Source organism: Pocillopora damicornis, chromosome 11, assembly GCF_964200805.1.
Source record: "Pocillopora damicornis chromosome 11, jaPocDami1.2, whole genome shotgun sequence".
In the NCBI taxonomy this organism is placed as follows: domain Eukaryota; kingdom Metazoa; phylum Cnidaria; class Anthozoa; order Scleractinia; family Pocilloporidae; genus Pocillopora; species Pocillopora damicornis.
Window position 1 is genome coordinate 5,793,932 of NC_142680.1, and position 7,550 is coordinate 5,801,481.

The window sequence follows — 7,550 nt, forward strand, 5'->3', positions numbered from 1 at the left end:
AGAAACAAACGAATCAATGACATGAAAGGAAAATTATAGTTGCACGAGATACAAAAGTAACAATGAAATAAAAGGACAGCCAATTTCGCGCGAAATACTAACGTAACAATCAAATTTAATAACAGCCTACATTGCACGAGATACTAACGAAACAATCAAATGAAATGACAGAAGGACAATTGGCCGTTTGGGAAAGATTTTGGTATAACCCTAAACTATTTCAAAAGCTGTAGTAACAAAGGCAATCCATTATTATCGGCATGTTTTGAAATTATCCAAGAAATGTAAAAAAATAACTAATTAAGAGTGGCACTTTTTACTTATTTATTTTTTATTTTTATATGTATATGTATATTTTTAAAATCTCCAAACCTTGGCAAGTGATAATACACTTAAATTAAGTCACATTGTGTATAGGAAGGAGAGGAGAGGTGCACGTCTGGATAAACTAATATTGTCCCCTTAAGTTACGTCAGTATAACAAAAAAAAATAGTAATTTTTTAGTAAAAAAAAGTAAAGGAAAACTTACTTTTCTCCCATGGACCTCAAAATATGTGTGCCTCAAATAAAAATTCCTATTTTCCCCCTCTTCAGGCATAAAAGAAAACTAGAGATCAATGAAAAGAAAGTTTAAGATTGGAAAAAGGCACAAGCCTGGAAGATGGCATATTAAGAAAGAACAGGTCAGTAGGTTGATAATATTACTTTTTAATCACCCCCCCCCCCCGCGCCATAGAGCAGTTTTCAATTGAGTGACCAACAAGAAAAACCAAAGTAATCAGAGCGACCAATCAGAACAAAGGTTTACGTTATCATTGGCCAATGAGAGCTCAAAGTGAAAACAAGCAAACTGCTTAAAGCGCGGGAAAACGCGGACGACCAAGTCGCAATTGTTTTTAGTTTTGCATCTGATTGGTTAGGAGGATGGCGCGAGTTTTCTGGACCAATCACAGAGCAAGGTTGAGTAAAACCAAAGTGATCTTGGATATCTTTGTACACTCACTCGAAAAATCGTTCTAGCATCGGTGGTGAGCATTTAATAAGTATGGAATATAGCAGGATAGAAGGGGATTCTCAGACTTTTTCTAACACTTCTCTTGCAATTGATGGTGCTGTCCTTCGTCAAATCTATGCCAAAGAACAAGTTACTTATCGATACCACCTGCCCATAATCGTAGAAACTTGGAGATTTATGGTTGTGTTTGTCAAGACATCAGGCAATGATGGGAGGAATTAGTGTGATAAGAATCTCTCGCTTTGTTTTCTTTTTCCTTTTAAAAAAAAAGTCTTTGATTTTATGCTGATTTGGATCTAGATTGAATGGAGTTGCGTGCGTAATTGTTTTTGGTGACGGTTCGATTTTATATTTGGACATTTTGTTATACAGTTTGAAAAGTTTACCGAGCGCATTTCATATCCAAGGATGCTGAATGGCTATTAACCCTTAACCCCCAGGAGTGACTGACATCTAATTTCTTCTTTTGATATCGCCTCTGAATCAAACATCAAGGTCGTGAGAATAAAGGAAATGATCACCAGCTAAAGAAGCTAATGCAAGATTGTTAAACAAATTCTCCTTGTGAGCACCTTCGAAAATGTGTACAGAACAGTATGGAGAATATTCACAATGATGTTGGGGTGTACAGGGTTAAGGTTTTCAGTTGGAAAAAACGATCTTTGATAAAAGAGATCACTGAAAACCAGGCTTTCACGCGTCTTGTTTTTTTAAAAATGTCCTCTCTTTACGAAAAAACAAACAAGCAGCAAACAAAACCGAGACCAATGCAATTTGCAATTTTTGGTGTATTCGGTGCCTTTTTTTATTTCAGATAGTATTTAGTAGCTCTCTTGATTTATTTTAAGCCTTCTAAGCAAAAGAAAGATAACAACTCTCTGGTAAAATGTTTTCTTGTATAATTCGAGGGCAGTTAATTCTTTGAAGTGTTGAAATTCACCTGATGCATGTTAATAATAATTACTTCCTCATCTTTCAATTCACCAAAAAAGTATACTTCCTAAAATCTCAGTTACTGCGATCCATCATTCGTAGAAGCAAAGCGACGAAAGCTCAAATTTTGACTAGGATTTCGATGGACTTACAACGATAATATTCTAGTGCAACGTTGGCAATTGAATGTATTTTCTTGACCCAAAAAAGTTTCAAAGGTAACGGACGAATTACTCTTACTCATTTGACCGAAATACTTAAGCTTTCGAAGGAATTAAAACGCTCATTTCATAGATACCATCTTTAAGTGCAGAACGATAATGAGGCTAACCCTCTGCAATCTTAGAGCGTCTTCTAGTAAATATTTTTGCCATAGTTTAAGAAGACAATTTGGTCTTAAGCCGTGATCAAATGATACATTTTTTAAGATCTTCACAATTTTTAATCACAGTTTTCTCTTAACAAATTGACATTGTTTGGGAGTTCTTAATATCCGAAATTGTGCATGTAAGTCACCTAACCAAAGTTTTATTCATTTTTACCACTCCTAAAATTTTATGGTCGTTCTCTTTCTGGGTCTGCGTAAAGCTGTATTTTGATAAGCTAATCGTTTATAATTATTTGTTAGGTGTAATTATAAATGGAAACACTCTGCTCATTTAATTTGTTTGAACTATTTGCAATGTTAGGTGACGTTCTTTAACACTGCGTTATTTAGTGATATTTTGTCAAAGAACTTGAGACCTAGTTCAATCTAGCTGGTCACAACGTGAATTATTACAGTAAATTAGTCGTCAAGTAGCGTTTCTTCTAAGCAATACCATATTTCTTCGTACTTTCGTTTGCCAGTTTTGTTGGTTCCCTACAAATCGTTTACGTTCACACAATGATGGTTGGCTTCCCTAACAGCTTCAAAATACGCCCTGCTTGTTGCAATGAAAAACGGGAAATCCAAGCTTGGCTGTGTTACTCCATTTGTTCAAAAAAACAGTAACTTAAACTCTAAATTTAGTATGTATCACAACAATTTACAGCATTTGTTCCAAATGTTTTAAATCTACCACACTCAGAAATTAAGCTGGCTTGGTTTGCTCTTTCACAACTTTTTCAATCTGCGGAAAGAACGGTCTCGTGCCTTCATTTGACGGGAAAAGCGGGAAAAGCGTTTGTTATTCACTTTGTTAAAGTCTTTGTTATTCACTTGTTCAAATGGATCAACTCGCTCATTTTTTAGTTATTGGTACCAACAGCAACAATCAAGAACCAAAGAACTATCTCAGGGTCTGAATTTAAGAAAATGAACGACACATGTTTCGACAGTTCTTCTGTCATCTTTAGTTCTGTTACCATTGTTTGTTTTGTCCAATCAGCATTTTGTTACACACTTTAAATTCAACTTTGTACTTTATATTATTCAGAACTTAAGATGACAGAAGAACTGTCGAAACATGTTTTTGAAAAGTGTTCATTTTCTTAAACTATCTCAAGCTTTCAAATTCGGAACACCTTAAATTTTTTTCCAAAGTCAGCGTGAACATGTTTTTTCAAAGTTTTCCTCTTAGAAAAAGTTATAGCTGAATAAGTGACTCTTAAAATACCTCGTAACAATTCATAGCGGTCTTGTTCTACCACTCATAAAAATTTAAGGTGACTCTGAGCTCTTTTTAATTATTATTTCTGTCAATCTACCGAAAGCTGTTGTTTGGTGATCAGATCGACATTCACTGATGTAAACTAAGGGTGTCTTCAACTGATTGCATCTTCGTTGCTTTAGCTTTTTTGTTGAAAAATATCATTGTCAGATGTTTAGGAAAATTTGTGCTTTTCTTTTTAATATCGGCTGATTAAGGGTAGTGACAACAGTCCATTGAATTAAAATGTAGGTGATTGAAAATTATAAGCAGCCCTGAGATGTACTTTTTACGTTGCCCTGTAAATCTGAATTAAGTTTATTGTCAAAATCGTACAATTTTTACCGTGCTACTGAAAATTTCGCCTTGTTTTTATCACTTTTTTACTTGAAGTCTCAAAAGTTTGGAAAGAAACGCTTATGAGACAAATGTTGTTAGCACGTGACTCTTCCTTGTTATCATTTTGATAAAGGAAGTTAGTACAGAACATGGAAATATCAGATGTGTTGGAAAACCATCATAGGCTGATCGCTTCTGCAATTAAAAGTACACCTCAAAAAAGCTTAAAGAAAATAGCAGAGAAATTTATTATGCTACCTCTAGTAATTCATAAATGGATTTAAGGAGCTATTGTTCCTTTTTATTGACAAACATTTGATGTTTGATTATGCTATTTCAAAAAATTTTGTCACGCTTGGTAACGCAAATTTGGTTCCTAGTGTAACGCTAGTTGAAGTGGTGGATTTGTCGCGTTTGCGTGAACTTCCTCTGCTTGTTATAAGTACATTTTCCAATTAACTTGAATTATTTATTCAACAAACAGAAGCTACTAAACAATGATCCATTTAATATCAGAGAAATGTAGATTCATGCCAAGCCTTTTTACTTCAAAAAAACGGGCCGATGCAAAAGTTTTACAAATGTTCTTAAATTCCCATTTGAGAATAATCTAAAAAACAGACAGCGCCATACAGAAAGTGTCGAAATTGCTTAGAATATTTGCATCTTCAAATAGACATTGTTTGTTTTGAACGAGAATTTCTTATTTTTTCTGTAGAAAAACGGGGCTTTTTAATAAATTTCCTACAGGAGATTACATTGTTGGAATATTTGTTATGTTAAATCGAAAGGAAATAAATTAAACCATATCAATTCGAGATGTTTCTGAACTATTTGACTCGATAAATTTAAAAGCTTAGTGTGTAGAATAAATTGAAGATAAGCAATATTTTTGCATACAGGCGTTGTGTTTCTAGCAATTGATATTCTTTCTGTTTCTTTCAGGATCTTCAAATGCGAGTCCTTCACCTTTACCTCGTCAAGAATTCAAGCAGAGGGCAGAAGATAGTTGAGCATTTTTTGAAGGTAGCCAAATAACGTGTTTTTAAAAAGCGAATTCGGACCATTTACCAAGATTTTGAGAAAGCATTAAGAGATAAGGTGTTCCAAAGCAAGAGAAAAAAAACGCACTTTATTCATTTCTTGTAACTAGCCAGAGTAATAAACGAAATGCTTCCCAAAATTATCAGGTCTGGCTTTGATTATTCAAATGAAAGAAAGTTCTAGGTAAAATTCTGTTCAAAATTTTTAAGTTTCCCGCCAAAAAACTTAAAAATACGGGCACCTAAAAATACGCATGCGCCAACTTTTTTTTATTTTCTGCAAGTAATATCCTTTCAAAAGTTTTTAATTTTCCCGCCAAAAAACTTAGAAAAAATACGGTGCCCAAAATACGCATGCGCCGTTTTTTTTTTTTTAAAAAAAAGCAAGAAAAACTTAAGTGTTGTGGTGTCTTTATCTTCTTTTATTGTTCTTCAAAGTATAAATAAATGCAATATTTACTTTATCTTTCAACAATAAATAAGTACAAATCTATTTGATTATCATTAAAGGTGTCAAGAAAAAATGTTCAATTATATACTAAGACTTTTGGCGGGAAAATTTAAAATTTTTTGCACAGAGTTTCCCCTGGGAACAATTACGCAAAAAAATTTTAGGAGAGTATCACTCGAAAATTTTCCCAGCCAAAAAAATAACATCATTTCGTAAAAAAGACAAGTTTTTTTTAACTAGATGATAAGCGTTGACTTAAAATTAAGTAGCAGGCAATAAAAACTACCGATTTTCTCCTTGAAATTAAGCCAAAACAGTTTTTGATTTTCAGGTTGTGTGTCAGGATAAATTTCAAATTTTGTCGAATTTATTACAGCACTTGAAAATATCAACTTTCTTTATAGCCTGCCGCAAATTGCATGGTAAACAATCACTCTTTTAAAGCCATTTGCAACCCTTTTCGTAAATAAAGGTTTTGGAAAATTTAAAATTCCATAGACTGGTTGCAAATCGTAAATATTGCACAACAAGCTTTGCCCAAAGCAAGGTAACGGTTTTCATTAAAGTTTTTGTGGCGTATTTTGTTGAGAAATGGCTTTTTGTGAGTATCGTTTCACCGCATAGTCAATGCCAAGTTCCAAGAGTGTTCTATCTTTGTAACCGAAAGCAGTAGACAGACTACAACAGGAAAATTTGAACCTTAACACGCAAAATCTAAGAAAAATGTTATACTTTAAATTTTTGTTTTCAAAATGTTCTTCGGCTATGCCAATTTTTTCCAAACACGAAAGGATGATTACATGAAAATTGTTGGTATGTTATCCTAAAGGATTTTTTTCCAATCAACAAAATTTTCTTTAATTGATTTTAAAAAAATTGGCACAGTCTGCTTTTAGAGCAAATATTTCTTTATGAATGGAGAATTTCCAAAAAATATTTTCCATTCAACAAATTGTTTCCTTTCACAAATAAAAATGAAACATTCGTTCGATTTGCATCTCAAAGTAATATTTTCGAAATGAGCCTTTGTACTTTAAAAAATCGGCTGTAGGATCTTGTTTAAATCTCTCAATAAATATTTTAGGAAAGAAGCTCGTTTTCCAATCAACATGCTTCAATTTAATATACTGAAAAAGAGAACCTGTGTCCTGCAAGAGTCTCGAGTAAAATTGTTGAAAAATCAAAGTACTTTACAAATCGTTCGTCACCTTTTCTCAATTTCTGAATATCTGTTTATAGGTAAATTTGTTTTCAAAAACAATCAGCCGTCTTTTCTCTTAAAAATTGAAAGGAAAGGAAAGCGAAGTTTTTCGCAAGTGAAAAAGAAGTACCGGCAAAGAAACAAAAGTTGGCTTCATGTGATTTAAATTTCCTCATTTTTTCACGAACTGTTTGCTGTAGTCTACTGCTCCGGTAATTTTCTTTAAAGTATCGCTGTGAAATAACCCGAGATTCATCTCGGAAACATGGCATTGACTCCCAGTACAATAGCAAATAGTCGTTAGGAGAACACAAGAGTTTAAGGGTTTTCCTTACGTTGCTAAGAAACGCTACCCCAAATTAAGCTAAAAGTTTTGAACTCAGACTCGAAAGTTTATCTTGGTCATCCATTAATGGAAAGCGAGGTTGTTTTGTGCCATTTTTTTTTTGTTGTGACGTCCGTTTTATTTTCATTGTTGGTCTGTTGACAGTGGTAAATTCGTCTTTTCGTATTTCAACCCGTCCTTCTCTGGCGTATGGTAATGTGTGCATTCGATGCTGTAATTGGTGTTAGTAAATCCCCATTAAATCCTCATTAAGTTACGTTTTTGTCGATATCTGTCCTAGTGCTAGTTAAATTTTCAACATAGTTTCAGTTCTTGAAAGTGGTAAGTTGTTAACTCCCCACTGTAATTCTTCAGTCACTGTTCCGTATCTTCTATTAAATCATGCAAGTTAGTTCAGTAACTTACAAATGCCCAGTCGTTTTCGTCATTTTACAGTAACCTGTTCTACGCCGCTGTAGTGTGTTTGTATGTCAGTGCAAATTCAGTCTTCGATGCCAGAACAATTTTCAATTAAATGTGGAAAGTAACCCGGACCCGGGATTGTTTTGGTTTCACACAACTTTGTTCTGTGGTTGGTCCAGAAGACTCGT